This window comes from Lepidochelys olivacea (genome assembly GCF_965140295.1).
Source record: "Lepidochelys olivacea isolate rLepOli2 genome assembly, chromosome: 5".
Classification (NCBI taxonomy): Eukaryota; Metazoa; Chordata; order Testudines; family Cheloniidae; genus Lepidochelys; species Lepidochelys olivacea.
Genome location: NC_140415.1, coordinates 73266579 through 73284158, shown reverse-complemented (window position 1 = coordinate 73284158; position 17580 = coordinate 73266579). Strand labels below are relative to the sequence as shown.

The 17580-nt window shown below is 44.1% G+C and overlaps 1 long non-coding RNA gene across 2 annotated transcripts in view; it reads left to right on the top strand.

The window, feature by feature from the left end:
• Window positions 1–15927, top strand: part of LOC311520646 — a 102037-nt gene extending 86110 nt beyond the window's left edge. The window contains exons 3-4 of one of the 2 annotated variants that reach the window (XR_014711652.1): window positions 6868–6929; window positions 15201–15927. This is a non-coding gene — a long non-coding RNA (uncharacterized lncRNA). The remainder of the gene's footprint in view (window positions 1–6867; window positions 6930–15200) is intronic. The other variant, XR_014711651.1, reaches the window with a different exon arrangement.
• Window positions 15928–17580: the final 1653 nt, after the last annotated feature.

Here is a 17580-nt window from a genome sequence, read left to right as displayed (position 1 = left end):
TTGTTTGCCCTGTCTTTGCATTGCCAAACATTTTTGGTCGGAGGTGCGTGGAAGGAAGAAGAGAGAAAAACTAAACAAAAAACAAAAACATACAATAATAGCCTGCATTTTATTTGAAGGAAAAATAAACCCTATTCCACGCCCCCTCCCCCCCCCACGTGAGCCACGTGGCATTGCTCACTCCTATATGTTCTCCATGTTAGCCTACGGGAGCTGAGTCAGAAGCTGAAAACAATGTTGAAAGGTGAAAGTCACACCGCTGTAGAAAGCTCAAGTAAACAGGCTCTGTACGGTGAATTAAAATAGAAACTTGGCACAGAGGTAGACAATTCTGCTGCAGCCCATCTACTACAGTTGCCCTCTACCCTGCAGCATTTGTGTCTAGTGGATGTAATTCATGGACCCAATGGCCACTGCTCCATCACTTCCCTGACCTACTCACATGACACCACACACACACACCCCTCTCCTGTGTGCAATGCCAGTGCAGAGCTTGGCAGCACACAGGTAGATTCTACATCACTTTATGCAGCATTTTCAGTGTCCATCTCCCCTATGTTAGTGGAACCATTGCAATCTGCTGCATTCTGGCCTTTCTGCAGTCACAGAGAGGCCAAAAGGATGTCATCCCCTTAGAAAAGAAACTGCAGCAATATATGAGTTCTATAGATCTGAGTCATAATAAAACCAAGGTTTTTCAATATTGTGAGCTCATTTGATATTCCAGTGAAACAACAGGTATATTCTGCAGTCACTTAACATTTCTGTGGGTCATGGTGCAGGGTAATATGAGTATATATTGCAGCCAATGATATTAAGCTTTAAATCAAACAGTTCTAGCCCTGTTTCAGCAAAGCATGCTTAAAGCTAAGCATGTGCTTGAGTGCTGACTGAATAGATGCTTATTTTACCTTGGGCTGCCATTAGTTTTATCAATTACTATCCAGTTTCCTGTTACAGCAGTTCAACAGTACATGTGCTCCTTCTTGGAGCCAAACCTAGTGATGATTTACAAATGCTCCAAACACTTCAATGGCCCCATCAATATGGCATAAGTCATTGCAGAAAAGGTCAGCACTCATCATCCAGTTTGTGTCACTCAGCATTCACACTCCGTTTCTTTGCTCTCACTGCACTGGGAAAGCTGAGAAGTACTTCCGACATGAAAAAAAATGCTTGTTATATTTGTATCTCCACAGGGAAATGTGTTTGTATTAGAGTAATTCCCTAACTCCAAAACTCTTCCAAAAATGAGAAGCATAGAAATCTTACCAACTCAAAGCACACAGAATAATTACAAAGGCAAAATGGATAAAGTTAAGAGCTTAGAGATGAATTCTTAATTACTGTGGATAATAAGGCCATTTATTTATTAAGGATTATAGTTTTATTAGCATTGTATTATTCATTTGAAGGTCAGAAAAATCTGCTTTTCAGATCACTTTGTGGCTATAAGCACTGCAAACAAAGTTACCTTATTTAGTCTCAAAACTAACATCAGCATTAATTCAACATTAATTCATGACATTTTATAGGTCCGTTCAGATATCAGGCCTTAGTTTTTTCATACACAGCTGTGATCTTGAAAGGTAATGGGGTGTGTGGGGGTGGGGGCTAAATGATATTTTCTTTGCTTTATATTGCAATAAAATTTAACCCCTTACAATTCCCTGGTTCTTCCAGTTGAGAAACACTGTCTTAGACATTTGGTAAAGGGGATCTCTTGAACTTTGTGTGTCCAAGTCATTTGTTCAAATCCAGCCTAGGACAAGTGTGATAGAAAGTTGTTAGTTACTGACATTGACCTGCAGTATGTGAAGTGAGTTGGTGATCTCAGTTCAGTTTGCTAGTGGACAGGTATCCGCCCCACATACTGGTTGTAGTTACAATAAGTTATTAATTTCTCTCTTGTGGGGGGAGGAGTTGGTACTCCTTTTAGTATGGGAGTTTTAGTCCAAATTTGATGGGTCCGGATGAGGGTGCTTCAATAGAGGGACTTTTTTAGGCCAGCCACATAAAAACATATGGCCCAACCCAGTTAAGTGTTCAAAGATTAAAATACTTTCCTGGTTCGTACTGTCGTTCTGAACAAACAGAACAGCGCAAGGTAAGATTTCTCTGGTATCTCAAATACACATACAAAGCTACCTCCCCCCATTCCCTCACCTTCTCTTGGGCACAGCAGCTCAAGCTCTAAACTTCTCCCTTACCCCGTCAGCCAACCTATCTGGTAGGCTTATGTGAAGACTTATTCCCATTATCTCAAAAATGAAGTCTCAGCAGCAACAGCGTCTTTAAAAGCTCGCCCATACCACTGGGTAGACGGATATCCTGCCTCTTTTTGGGAATGGAAGCAGAGAGCTCCTCAACACTTAGCACCTCACAAGAAACAGTGGAGCAATTCATTTTTTCCTGGGAGGTTTTACAGGGTATCCATCTTAATCCTCTCATTACCAAGGGATAGCTACACCACTTCTCCCCTCCCCTCTTTTCATTGTTCCTTCTTTTTTTGCTATCCTTTTATTTAATCTTCAGGTACTCACCTAACATCCCTGCCCTACCTTCAGATTCCAGAGAGGACATTTATAGAGTCAGAAAGACTAGTTCTCAGCTGTTTGCTGTCAGACTGGGAGGACATGTCTAGTGGGGTCCTGCAGGGGTTAGTCCTGTGTCCAGTACTAGTCAATGTTTTCATTAATGACTTGGACAACGGAGTGGAGAGTATGCTTGTAAAATTTGTGGAGGAGGGGTTCAAGCAGTTTGGAGGACAAGATTAGAATGAAAAATGACCTTGATAAATTAGAGATTTGGTTTGAAATCAACAAGATGAAATTGAATGAAGACACGTGAAAAGTACTGCACCTAGGAAGGAAAAATGAAAAGCTCAGCTACAAAATGGGGAACAACAAGGTAGAACTTGTGGTAGTACTGCTGAAGAGGATCTGTAGGTTATAGTAGATCACAGATTGAATGAGAGTTCACAATGGGATGCAGGTGCAAAAAAGGCTAATATAATTCTGAGGTGTATTAACAGGAATGTTGCATGTAACAGGAGGCAATTGTTCACCTCTACAGGGTTCTAGTGAGGCCCTGGCTGAAGTTCTGTGTACCACACTTAAGGATAGATGTGAATAAATTGCTGAGAATCTGGAAGAGAGGAACAACAAAAAACAAGAACAAGATAAAAGATTTAGAAAACCTGACCTATGAGGATAGGTTAAAAAAATAGGGGCATATTCAATCTTGAGAAAAGATGACTGAAGGGGGACTCAATAATAGTCTTCAGATATGTTATGGGCAGTGATGGGCACTTTTGGCCGGTTGTTAAATTTAGAAGCCCTTTTAGAACCGGTTGTCGCGAGGGACAACCGGTTCTAAAAGGGCTTCTAAATTTAACAACCGGCCAAAAGTGGCGCCTTAGGCGCCGACTCCGTGGGTGCTCCAGGGCTGAAGCACCCACAGGGAAAATATGGTGGGTGCAGAGCATCCACCGGCAGCTCCCTGCCCCACCCCACGCCCGGCCCCAACTCACCTCACCTCCGCTCCGCTCCCTCCCCACTTCCTGCAAATCAGCTGTTTGCGCAGGAAGCCTGGGGGGGCTGAGAAGCAAGCGGCAGCTTCGCGCTCAGGCTCAAGAATAAGGATGTGGGAGCGGAGGTGAGCTAGAGCTGGGGGGGAGCACGAGAAGAGCCGTCCGTGCCGCAGCAGGTAACCCGGGGGGGGGGGGCGCAGGGGAACCGCTCCCCACCCCAGCTCACCTCTGCCTCCCTGGGCCTGAGCGCAAAGCTGCTGCCTGCTTCTCAGCCTCCTCCCGACCAGAGTTCCCACGTGAACAGCTGATTCGGCCGCTCCCCCTGCTCCCCTCCTAGCTATGCTACCCCACCCCTAGGAGCCAGAGGGACCTGCTGAAAGCTTTCCAGGAGCCACCCCAGGTAAGCACTGCCAGGACTCCTCACCTTGCCCCCCGGCAGGTCCCTCTGGCTCTTAGGGGTGGGGCGAGCACCCATTACAGTGGCCCACGAGACCCTCCTGCCCGGTTCTGGGGGCAGTCGGGGGACAGGGGAGGGGGGTCCTGCAGGGTGGGCACAGGCCATGACCCCCTCGTGGGGTGAGGAGGGAACCAGTTAAGATTTTGGCAGCTCATCACTGGTTATGGGCTGTTATAAAGAGGATGGTGATCAATTGTTCTCCATATCTACTGAAGGTAGAACAAGAAGTAATCGGCTTAATCTGTAGCCAGGGAGTTTTAGATTAGATATTAGGAAAAGCTTTGTAACTAATAAGGTTAGTTAAATTCCGGAATAAGCTTCAAAGGGTGGCTATGGAATCCTCATCATTGGAGGTTTTTAACAACAGGCAGACAACCTGTCAGGGGTAGTCTGAGTAGACTTAGACTGTCAGGGATAGTTTAAATTGACTTGGTTCTGACTCAGTGAAGGGGGCTGGACTTTATGACCTCTTGAAATCTCTTCCAGACCTACAATCTACGATTCTAGCTGGAATGACCCAAATTCTCCCATTAGCATGAAACAAGTCATGTCCATTATTTGTTTCTCAAGCACATCAATAGAAGTCAAGCTGTTGTAGGTAGAGATTTGTAACTGGGAGTCACTTGTATTTCAGGGCAAATCTTTCCCCCTCTCTGAGGCTAGCAGAGATGCCTCTGGTATGGTTCTATTGGAGCTGGATTTGGAGGCTGTGCAGGGGCTACAAAGCCTTATGTTAAGCAAAACACAGCTCCATGGCAGCCCCTACCTAGCAGTATGAAAGGGAAGGAGCCGAGGGTGGGCTCAGGGAAGAAGCTGCTGCACAGGTTTTACCCCTCCCCTGCCCTATTAGAAGCATGCTTGGACTACAGAGGCTAATTCAGCCATTAAGCTAATGTAGACCCAGCTGAGAACATGTAGAGCTGATCCATGCCCTAGAAGAGAGAATTCGTACCCAGCAAGATACTCAAATGCCCAATTCAGTATTTGGCTAGGTCCTTGGATTTGCCTGTTAGGAGTCATATATAAAATGATACAAATTTTGAGCCTGATTCAAATCCCATTGAAGTCAGTGGAAAGACTCCACTAGACTTTGGACTGTGCCCTAATAATCTAATGAAACAGCATTTTGTTCCTGTGAATTGTGAGATCCGCTGTCCACACTTTAGCAGGACACATGAAACCAGACAGGTTGCATTCTGCTGAAGTTTGTTATCTGTCTGAACAGCTACATAGTTGACAACCTCAAATTTAGAAACTTCTTTTTTCTATTACAGTCTCAAAGCAAACCACTGCCCTTACTTACATGAGGTACAAAAATGGGGGTGAGCAAGTGAAGGCTGGTGACTTAATGAAGAATCCAGTAGCCTTCCTGCAAGTGCAGGGCAGCCTAGGAGAATACTCTCTGGTATGCATCGTACTGCTGCTTAGAAGGGGAACAATGTGCACCCCCTTCTAGTCAGTGTAGCCACCATACGTATAGGTAGACCAAAGGTGTAACCATACAGCCAAACTGACAGGCCATAGACCCTTGAAGCCATGAAGTATCAATGAGTATGCTAAATCGCCCCTCTCCTGTCATCCTTCTGTTCAAGAGCCCTACTACTACATGGGTATGTTAGGAAGGAAACAGGGAATAAGCTCTATACCATCTTCCTCCACCCTGCAAATGTAATCATGTGGCATAGAGAACTATTAGGTCCTTAATCAAGTACAAGTTTTATTTATCCATTGGTTTAATATGCATCAATGTTGGGGTAATAAAGATAACATTTAGCCTTTGTAGATCTCAAAGCACTTCACAAAGGTTTTGCAACAGTACGTGAAGTAACACGTTAAGACAAATCAAGTGACAATTCTTTCCCCTACCAGGGTTAATGTGGATCCACTTCTGCCTATAAGCAGGTGAAGTCATCAAGAGTCATATCAAAGACACTTTCAGATTTTATATTTGCAATCTGTTTCCTTTTTTGTTTTGTTAGCATTTTCTCTGCTACATATTAATTATTGCAGACCTCTGCCAACACATGTTGTTAATATCCAGCTGCAGTCTGTTTCAAAAGGGAAATGTCAAAGATTAAATTCAAATGAAGGATGATATTTCAGAGTCTGCGTATTCCATGAATAATTGCTCCTCTACTTTCTGGAAACTTTAACGATAAAAAAATACTATATTAAAAGAAAAATCGCAAAGGTATGTTTATAATCTTTTTATATAAGCTATCTAGACCCCCAAATCTCCTTTCCAGAGGCAAAACACTCTTGAAAACAAAACTTGGAAACAAATTCAACTCTTTCAAAGATCTACAAGCGTCACTTACAAAATACTGACAGGTGACTGCACTTAATCAGAAACAAACACACACAACCCCTTTGCCCCTACAGGATTTATACCGTATTTTGCTCTCTGGTTTTTCTGTTTGTGGGTGTGCAGACAGAATACAGATAAGCACTTGTGCTTTTCATGGGCCCTATTCAGCAATCTGTCTAAGCTTGGCTAAGAAAGTCTAGAGGAAATCATAATATACTGTACTCTTTCTTCCAGTCCCCTCAGTAGGCAAGTTATGCCAACTTAGGTTCCCTCCACATTCCCTCTAATTCACAGGATAAAATTCAAAGGTGGTGGATAATTCTGATCTACAATAACTTAGACCCTCTCTTCCCATTTACCTCTTGGAGCTTCTTACAAATAATTTTAATTGTAGTAGCATCTATCGGCCCCATTGTTTGTGCAGTGCCTAGTACATGTAGCAAAAAGACTTGCTGCCCCAGAGAGTTAAAATGTTGGGTTTATGAAAAGACATGCAATGGGTGCAGAACAGACAAACAGGGTTGGCTGGAGAGGAGAAACTAACAGTAAAACACACACTTTTTCTTTCAGTGTCCTCGGGAGTGTGAATTGGAGCAACATATACCTCAGTGAGCCAGAAGACGCTAGCTTAGGTATAAGTAGCACACTGGGCGGCTTGTCTTCACAGGGAAATTGACCAGAGTAGCTATAGTGGAATAATTATGGTTATAATTGTTTCACATGTTGAAAAGCCCTAAGAGAGTTTAACTGAGCATAAGTTATACTTCACCTCTGAATTGACTTTAAGACTGGCCAGTATTTTTGGTCAAAAATATTGTAAACCACAATATTAATCCCTGGTTTAGTGTTTATAGCTAACGTCTGAGAGGTTGGTTGGATAACTTACAAAGTGGCCTTATTTGTTGAGGTGTTGAGAATCCATAGTTCTCATTGGTAGTCGTGGGTGCTCAGTACCACTGAAAAGTGAAGCCACTTGTTACCTATAATGGATTTAGGAAGCTAAGTTTAAGACACCCAAGTTTTGGCCTGCTGTGTATTCACCATATGCCTCATTTTGGTTGTTAAAACTAGAACAGGCATCCTACTTATTTGTCTAACACCCTCATGGAGAAGTCCTATAGAATCTAATAATTTAATTTTTTTTTAAGTGCTACAGAATTCAATAGAGAATCATAGCAATTCTGTAAGATTATTCAGAAAGCCTCTAAAATTTTTATTGTACTTATCCTAGTAAAGAGCTTTCAGATATTTCATAGGTCCTACCTAAGACCCTAAGGTTTATGTGAAAAACTTTATATTAGGAAAAACTTTTTCACTAAGAGGGTGGTGAAACACTGGAATGCGTTACCTAGGGAGGTGGTAGAATCTCCTTCCTTAGAGGTTTTTAAGGTCAGGCTTGACAAAGCCCTGGCTGGGATGATTTAACTGGGAATTGGTCCTGCTTTGAGCAGGGGGTTGGACTAGATGACCTTCTGGGGTCCCTTCCAACCCTGATATACTATGATTCTATGAAATGGCCTCATTCATGTCCAAATATAATTTTGCTAAAGCGACTTGCCTGGAACACTTCAAGAACTTTGGTAATGAGAAACTGGCCTCATTTCACTATCCAAGTTTTGTTGTGAGGCTTTCCGTCCCCACTTTAGATTTAAATGAAATCAATTTGAAATAGTATTTCACGTCTTTTTATTTATTTTCTATTCTCGGTGTTACCTTTCTCAGTTTGGATCAATAGTTTCTGCTTTTTATTAAGTGATTGAACTTCCTCAGAATACCTATTTTTAGAAGCAATAAAAGAACTCCAGTAGAGCAGAACTTGGTTAAATCACAATAAATCCCTTGGCACCTTTAAAGATGAGTCCCAAAGACTTGAATAAAGGCCATTACATTTTGATATTTTATCAAAGGATGCATTAGACTGTACAGTGTCCTGTACATATCTATCCATCGCCTGGCATGTTCAAGTCCCCAGTCCTGAAAACATCTTAAGCACATGTGTAACTTTATTCATAAGAATAGTTCTATTATGGGACATTTCACATTAGTGGCACTACTCACAAAAGGTACAAACATCCATGTATGTTTGGAGGATTGGTCCCTAAAGGTCTAATCATGAAGCAAGATGCCCACTGAAGCCAATGGATCTTTTGCCTGAGTAAGGAATCAAAGCTAGATTGTGCTTTCACCTTATGCGCCAGGTGGATGTGTAGAAAAGGGCTTAAGCCTCCACTCAGACCTCTGCATGTGGCCAAGATAGACCTGTCCATATCATGGCTCCTGGCTGAGTATGGAAGAGAAGAGCTCCCTTCCCTCCTACAGCTCCTATCACCAGCCCGTGGGCAGGAGGGGAGTGGATCCTTGGCTCCTACACACCCGGTCAGTGGAGCTAGTTGGATGCTGTGTCCTGTTAAAGGTCAGTAGTGGGTTATTTCTACCCCGAACACAAGAGGGACGCACTACAGCAATGGCACCTCAGTGGGGTGTCTCAGGGTTGTGTTTAAAAAGACACAATCTAGCCCTTTGTAAGGTATTCAGGTTTGGACCCTAAAACAGAGGTGTCAGTCTTCATCTCTCTATATATTTTTATTAATGATTAATTTCTCTTCTACTATTTCATACCATATTATTGCTCAAACATAGGAATTTACAAACTGTATCTAACCCCAACAAGGAAATCTGTTTTAACCTATGGTTTCACATTAGTAGATATCCAGTTCCCACCTCTCTCCCCTTTGTTTTGCTTCTCTTTCCCTAATGCTAAACAATACAGCTCTAGGTCTGAACATCTAGATAGAAGAATTTTGCAGATACAGCATATCTGTTTTGTGATAGAGTTACTGCATAGCTGATGCATGTCTATTATAGCAAAGCAAGAACTAAGAGCCAAATCAGATCCCAAAAGTAGGTGCAGTTTTCCATTTCTGCTTCACCAGCAAGACAGCTAAGTGGCTCATTCTCCAAAAAAGGTATTCAAATTAGAGAAATATAAAAACAGAAAAAAAAATAGGAATGTACTGACCTTTTAATAATAAAAACAAAACAAAACTCTGCAGCATGCCATTCTGTGCACATTCTTCAGAGTCCAGATTTGTACTACTACTCCAAACACTGAAATAAATGTGCACCTAACACAGAATATAAAAAAAATGGGCCAAATCTTAACATCCATGGGATTTTGCCTGAGTAAGGGCAGAGTGAACACCAAATCAGGACCTCAGGATTTATCCCATGCTGTTCAAATTGGAGATATAATGTATTCAATGGATAGCACAGAATTAGAATCAGAAAACCCTGATTTATAATTAGGGGACATCAAACAATTCTTTAAAAGGGGCTGTTTGTACTTTCTGCTTTCATTGGTCTTGTCTCAATCTACAAAAACACACTCTCTCTCTTCTCTTACCTCATGGAGAGCCTTTGAATTCTGCCCTGCATAAAAGAAAACAGCAAAGGCTGTAGATGTTGCATATCAGAGGGTACGTTAATTTGCTGTGTCACTTCCAAACATTTTGTTCTCAGCTTTGTTTAGTTTCCCTCTGGAACTTGGCAAATTGCAGGTTAGTTATCAAGTTACATTTTCACAATAAAATATTATGTACATAGAATCATAGAATATCAGGGTTGGAAGGGACCCCAGAAGGTCATCTAGTCCAACCCCCTGCTCAAAGCAGGACCAATTCCCAGTTAAATCATCCCAGCCAGGGCTTTGTCAAGCCTGACCTTAAAAACCTCTAAGGAAGGAGATTCTACCACCTCCCTAGGTAACGCATTCCAGTGTTTCACCACCCTCTTAGTGAAAAAGTTTTTCCTAATATCCAATCTAAACCTCCCCCACTGCAACTTGAAACTACAGTTTTAGTCCTTATCACCCTTAAGGAGTCAAAAGAACTTCGTAAATTGTATATACATAGAATCATACTACTGAAATACAACTCCATCTGGGTTGTAACACCTCTGAGTTGGAACACATTAGTCATTCTGTAACAGCAGCATATTTTAGAAAAATTAGGGAAGAATACATATTACAACCTCTAAGGAATTATGCATGAAAATGTAGCACACATTATGCATACTTGTACAGTAACTCCTTCCTTAACGTTGTAGTTACGTTCCTGAAAAATGCGCCTTGAAGAGAAACAATGTTAAGCAAATCCAATTTCCCCATAAGAATTAAGGTAAATGGGGGTGGGGGAGTTAGGTTCCAGGGACATTTTTTTCACCAGACAAAAGACTATATTATATATTGTGATACAGCATGGCCAGAAGGCAGCAGGAGAGTGATATAGGAGAGATATGCAAGTCCCAAGATGAGGAGAAACCTTATTCCCTGTAGAGGGAAGAAAGGTTTCTATAGATTAATTAAAAGCACCTGAAGCCACTTAGAGCACCTGAAGCTAGTCACCTGATAAAATCCTCCTGCTTCAATCAGCCAGGAAAAGGAGTTGGAGCAGTGCCATGGCTGGCTAGAAGATCAAGACCCTAGGTAAAGAGACACCCAGCTTGTGAAGAGAGAGAGAGAAAAGGCAGGAAGCCCCACAAGCTGAAAAGAAGGAGAGGGAAGTAGCAGGGGAAGGAAGCACTAGTTCAAGTGGTTTACCACTATCCCTAGGACCCGGAGTAAAAGGGGGGGCCCGGGTCCCTCCCTCTCCACTACCCTTCTCTGGGTTAGTGGTGGGACAGTAGATACCCTAGTTCAGGAGCAGGGAACTGTGCCCTGAACCACCCTATCCCCCACCCCCAAGAAGAGGAAGCGCGGGACCCATCATAATTGTACCGGTAATTTTCCACTATAGATATGTAACCCTTCTGCCCATCAGAGTTGGCAGCAACAAGGGCCGGGTTCAGTATCTAGGGGTTTCATTCCAATAACACAATGCAAAACTGACTCGAGCCCCCACCCAGTGACCTGGGACAAATATATACCACCCCTGCTACGCGCCTCTAAGAGGCAATACTTCCCCTCTCAGAAGCACAGAGTCTGGGTGTAGCAAAAGCCTTTTAATAACAGAGAGAAACAATGTGGCATTGTGTTAGGGAAACACCACCAACAGAATTCATAACACAACCCATAAGCCAAAACCCATCCCAAGCAAACTGGGCCATGTCATTTCCCTTTGGTTCTTGAGTCCAGCAGCCAACAACCCAAAAGTCTCTGTCCCTGGTCAGTGCAGCCCCAGAGTTCAAAAGTTTATCTGTAGAATTTTACCTCCCAACCTGGGTGGAAATGGGACGGGGGGGGGGGTTTAAGGGGCACCTTATGTGGTCCAAAGCTGACTGCCCAACCTCTTCGTAGGGCTCTGCTCCACCAGCCATCTCGTGAGCCATTCCTGCCGTCCCGCAAACTGCTCCACAATCTCTCTTCAGGCCCCACCACTAAACACAACGCTCAGTGATTTCAGCTCTTAGTAATTTCTGCTTGTACTAGGGGAGCCTTAGTGCTGGTACACCATTGGCCCAAAGTGAACTCAGCTCAGCAGCCTGTAACTAGACTCCTAGTGGAATCAAAACTAGCTCGGATATTCCACTGGGGGGGGGAGAGGGTACAATGAGCATGTAGGACCCGCACCAGGTATTAATACCTATCCCCAGCCTCTCTCAATTCACTGGGTTTTGGAACCCATGACCCTTGCCTAGCGAGTGCTGCTTAGTTGATGGTGAGTCCCTCCATCATAACAAAAGGCCAAGGACAGTTCTACTGTCCTTGATTCACATAATCAGGATAACAGTTTATTCTTCTTGCCCCAACAACAGAGAAACTGGGGCTCCTATAGCAGCCAAAGTGACCAACTAGGCGGGGTGGGTGTGCCTATGCAAATGAGATCAGCCCTTGAAGTTGTTTTCCGTAACCCACCACGACTCGCCACCAGATGTCAGGGTAGAGCTCATCCTGACTCTGCTTACATTATATATATATATATATATATATATATATATATATATATATATATATACACACATACACACACACACACACACACACACACACAGAGTACAAGTTTTAAACAAAAAATTTAATACTGGTACACAGCAATGATGATTGTGAAGCTTGGTTGAGGTGGTGAAGTCAGAGGGTGGGATATTTCCCCGGGGATGCCTTACCGCTAAATGATGAACTAGCAATTGGCTGAGCCTACAACAGCAAAATGTGAAAAATCGGGACTGGGGGGTGGTGGTAATAGGAGTCTATATAAGAAAAAGACCCCCAAATTGGGACTGTCACTATAAAATTGGGACATCTGGTCACCCTAGCTGAGCCCTCAAGAGTTAACTCATTGTTGTTAATGTAACCCAGGGGCTAGCAAACTTTTTGGCCTGAGGGCCACATCAAGTTTCCAAAATTGTATGGAGAGCCAGTTAGGGGAGGCTGTGTCTCCCCAAATAGCCAGGCATGGCGCAGCCCCCACCTCCTACCTAACCCCCCCCAGCTTCTCACCCCCGACAGCTCCCCTGGGACTCCTGCCCCATCCAACCCCCCCATTCCCTGATGCCCCCCCAGGACTCCTGACCCATCCACCACCCCTGCTCCCTGTCCCCTGACGACCCCTGGACCTTTCACCCCGATTGCCCCCTGCTGCCCCATCCACCCCCTCCTCTCCTTCCTGACTGCCCTCCGGGACCCCTGGCCCATCCAACCCCTCTGTTCCCCGTCCTCTGACCGCCCCTACCCCTATCCACACCCCAACTCCAACCACCACCCCCCGAACTCCCCTGCCCTCCATCCAACCCCCCCCCCCCCCGGCCCCTTACCGCACTGTCTGGAGCACCGGTGGCTGGCGGCGCTACAGTTGTGCCACCCAGAGCACAGGGTCAGGCTGCGGCTCTGCAACTGCGCTGCCCAACCGCCCAGAGCGTTGTGTCGGCTGCACGGTGTGCTGACGCTGCGGGGGAAGGGGAACAGCGGGGGAGGGGACTGGGACTGTCCTCCACGGCCAGGACCTCAGGGGCTGGGCAAGAGGGTCCTGCGGGCCGGATGTGGCCCATGGGCCAGTTTGCCCACCCCAGATGTAGCCTCACACTCTTCAAGGCAGCACGAATGGAGGGATGGGAGACAGCATGGCAGACAGAGACACACACCTGGTGTGAGAGAGAGATATGTATTGCTCCTTTAAGTACACTGCCTTTTTAAATTAATCAGCAAGCTGAGACAGCAGCTGCTGCCAGGAAGCTCCCTCCATCCTGAGCCCTGTTGTGTGTCCCCCCTGCCCTATGGAAGATAGGGTAAGCGGGGTGCAGGGGGACACCCTGACATTAGCCCACCCCCCACCACCACCACCACCACACACAGCAAGCAGGAGACTCGGGAAGCAGCTCCAAGGCAGAGGGCAGGAGCAGCACATGGCAGTGGGGGAGGGACAGCTGAACTGCAGGCAATCGGTAGCCTGCTAGGCAGTTGCTGCACAGGGAACTTAGGGGAGCAGAGAGCTGACAGGGGGCTGCCGGCCCACCCTAGTTCCAAGCCCCCACCAGCTAGCTCCACCAGGCTGCTCTTCCTGCAAGCAGTGGACAAAGCAGGCGGCTGCCAAATGACATTAGAAGGGAGCATTGCACAACTTTAAATGAGCATATTCCCTAATTGATCAGCAACGTAACAACATTAACTGGGATGACTTTAAGTGAGGTGTTCCTGTATATGGATCTTTGGCTACCTGTCAGGGAGGGGCTCCCTGGACACTCCTCCCCCAGGTCCCCTGTCCATTGTTTATCTTCTCTTCTCCCCCAGTTAGCAGCCCTTCGGGATGCTCTCTGAGGGCAACCAGTCAAGGGAAGGGGGTTAGCTACTCCACTTCCCTTCCCCTTGCGGGAGTGGAGGATCTCTCTGGAAAGAGGACCAGTTTCTCATGTATCCCCTGGATGTTCAGCTCTAAGGGCTTAGTCTCCTATAGTCTATTGCCTCTTTGTAGAGTTTACCTTCTCCCCCTCTTCCTAGGGCACTTGCTATCAGCCAGAACAGCTTCGGGAGTGGTGTCTCCTCCTCTGCTGATCTACCTCTGTACCAGAAGCATCTGTTGGGGCAGCCTTTTTCCTGTTGACCACCCCTTCCCATGGGGAATTCCCCACTTTTAAGCCCCTCCTCCTCCAGGCCAAACAAACCTTGGAGGTGTATCTCGTTAGTGAGGAACAGGCCCAGAGGAGCTTGTTAATCTCCATCATACCTGAGTGAGAGCATGTCTCTTCACAGTCCCTTTCTTAAAAGAATTGGGCCTTTTATACTGAATTGGGTGACTCCACCAAAACACTTAAAAAGGAGAGAGAGCTCACCTTGTTGTAAAATTAATTAATAAACCATTCACATGCAGTATTAGATCCTAAATAGATTAGGTGAAGTAGAGGGGGTGAGATGGAGGATACGGTCACGCTGTCTGGAGTGGCTCATGACTATGAGTGCCAACCTCAGGGCAGATTGTTTTTTGAAGCAGGGTAGACACCCCAAACTGGTGGTATGTTCTATCATTAGATTTCATCAACTCAGTAACAAATATGAACTCCTGAAGCACTGTAACCGTCTTACCATGGAGTCACAGACAGTTCCCTTGGGCTCTCCAGTCTGTCTTGCCACCCAGGTAAGCTAGACTTAGTGATAAATAGTCACTTACACTAAAGATCACAAAATATTCAGGTTGCTTCCAGTACCAAAAGACCAGTAACTTACCCCATCTCAATTTGGACCTCAGATCTCACACCAAAGACAACACTTGTAGCCAATCATATAGTAAACTAATTAAGGATTATTAACTAGGCAAAAGAAATGAGAGGGGGTTATTTACAGATTAAAGCAGGCAACATATGTGTACAAATGAATTAGTCTATGGTTCCAAAAGGTGACAGAGATGTAGTAATCTATCCACTGAATGTTTCAGGGCTAACCCAGGTTGACCATAGGGATCTCTACTTTTGTTTCCTAGGTGCAGCCCCATGAGAGTTCAAACAGCAAAGAAATGAAAAAAATCGTCATGTCAGCTATCTTTATTTCCCTCTTCCAGAATTCAAACTGAGGGGATGTGCCCTTCTGCATGTAGCTTGTGTAGGGGCAATTAGTAAAGACTGTGTATTGTGATGCTTCACAATGGCCCACTTAGTCTTGGTAATCCTCCTTGATGGGCCAGGGGAACCTCTCCTCCTGTCTGAGTTCAAAGCAGGCATTTTTACAATTATAAAGCAAAACTTTCATATTACCTTATAGCATGGAATACAGACATTACAAGTAAGATTAATGCATGTAGCCACTTACAAGTATTTTATAGAGTGTAAACACTAAACACATTCTTACAAGTTGTCATAAATATAAAGAGAAGGGTAAACACCTTTAAATCCCTCCTGGCCAGAGAAAAAACCCTTTCACCTGTAAAGGGTTAAGAAGCTAAGACAACCTCTCTGGCACCTGACCAAAATGACCAATGAGGAGACAAGATGCTTTCAAAGCTGGTGGGGGACAAAGGGTTCTCTCTGGCTGTGTGTTGCTTTTGCCAGGACTAGAGCATGAATGTAGGTCAGAACTCCTGTAAAGAGTTAGTAAGCAATCTGGTTAGATATGCGATAGATTCTGTTCTGTTTAAATAGCTGATAAAATAAGTTGTGCTGAATGGAATATATATTCCTGCTTTTGTGCCTTTTTGTAACTTAAGGTTTAGCCTAGAGGGGTTCTCTATGTTTTGAATCTGGTTACCCTGTAAGGTATTTACCATCCTGATTTTACAGAGGTGATTCTTTTACTTTTTCTTTAATTAAAATTCTTCTTTTAAGAACCTGATTGCTTTTTCATTGTTCTTAAGATCCAAGGGTTTGGGTCTGTGTTCACCTATGCAAATTGGTGAGGATTTTTATCAAGCCTTTCCCAGGAAAGGGGTGTAGGGTTTGGGGGGAAAGACGTTTCCAGGTGGGCTCTTTCCCTGTTATATTTGTTAGATGCTTGGTGGTGGCAGCAATAAAGTCCAGGGACAAAAGGTAAAATAGTTTGTACCTTGGGGAAGTTTTAACCTAAGCTGGTAAAAATAAGCTTCGGGGGTTTTTCATGCAGGTCCCCACATCTAGAGTTCAGAGTGGGGAAGGAACCTTGACACAAGTCTAACGCCTATCTTGAACCATACTAACATACAGGTGAGCTGGTCTGGTTTCCAGCTGTGAATCTGTCAGTGCCCAGCTGAGGCCTACAGCCTTGGCAAGAGCTGGCACCTGATCTACCAGCATCACAGATGCATACAGCTTTTCTTGGGGTCATGTTCCTTAGCTTTATATTGAAAACTGGACAAAGAAAATACTCCCCAGACACAACTGAATGATTCAAAAAGGACTGGGACAATTTTTTTTTTAAAAGAAAAGCTTACAGACAGTACAAAGAAACAACACAACAAAAACCACGACACCCCAAAATACGCCCCCCAAACAACCACAAGTGCTAGGACCTGGTCCAGCAAAGTAACATTAAGCATGTATAACATTTAAGTTGGCCCATTGATTTCCGTGAAATTAATCAAATGCTTAAAGTTACAAACATGTTTAAATTCTTTGCTAGTTTGAGGCCCTATGGCCAGATTTTCAAAGGTATTTAGGAGCCTAAAAGATATAGACGGGTGCTTTTGAAAAATCCCAGAATAGAATTAGAACAAAATAATGCTTCCAAAACCAGTAAGGAAGACTAGATAACTTTACCTGTTTGCCTTTACATACAGCATCAGGGAAAGGTCTATGTGCATGTCTCCCCTCTCCTGTGCTCCATAACACGTGTATGCATTTGCAGTATTAAGATTGTACAATGTCCCTCTTACATCTTCTCTGCTTTGCTGCTAATAAAATCCAAACATATTCATAAGAAGTATGGGAATATGGAGAAACGAGGTTCACAATTTCTGAAAAGGTTTACAATGTTGAGTGAGTAACAAGATAACATAGGAAGGGTTGATATGTCATTCATTATGATTGTTTCCATCTCTTTTACACTCGTACTGTATGTGATTGGAAGCATTATGATGAAACTGGTGAAAAATTTTAAGGTTTTAGTCCACAGTTACTTGCACAGATTTGCTCCCTGGATTTTACTCTGACTTTTTGAGTTCTTTCAAACCTGAAACTCAAAGTTAAACTCATTAACTTCACACATCAAAACCATGAATTTTACGAAACATTAGCCAAGGATAGTTCAAAACTGGACAGAGGCTTGCTCTTAAAGTTTGTAAACTCTAGTCAACCTGGCCTCTGCTTTGAATTTGTAATAGAGCCCAAATGTCAGGTGAGTCTCATGAGTTAAATTTACATTTTGAACAGGTTTACATGTGACCCGGTGTGAAG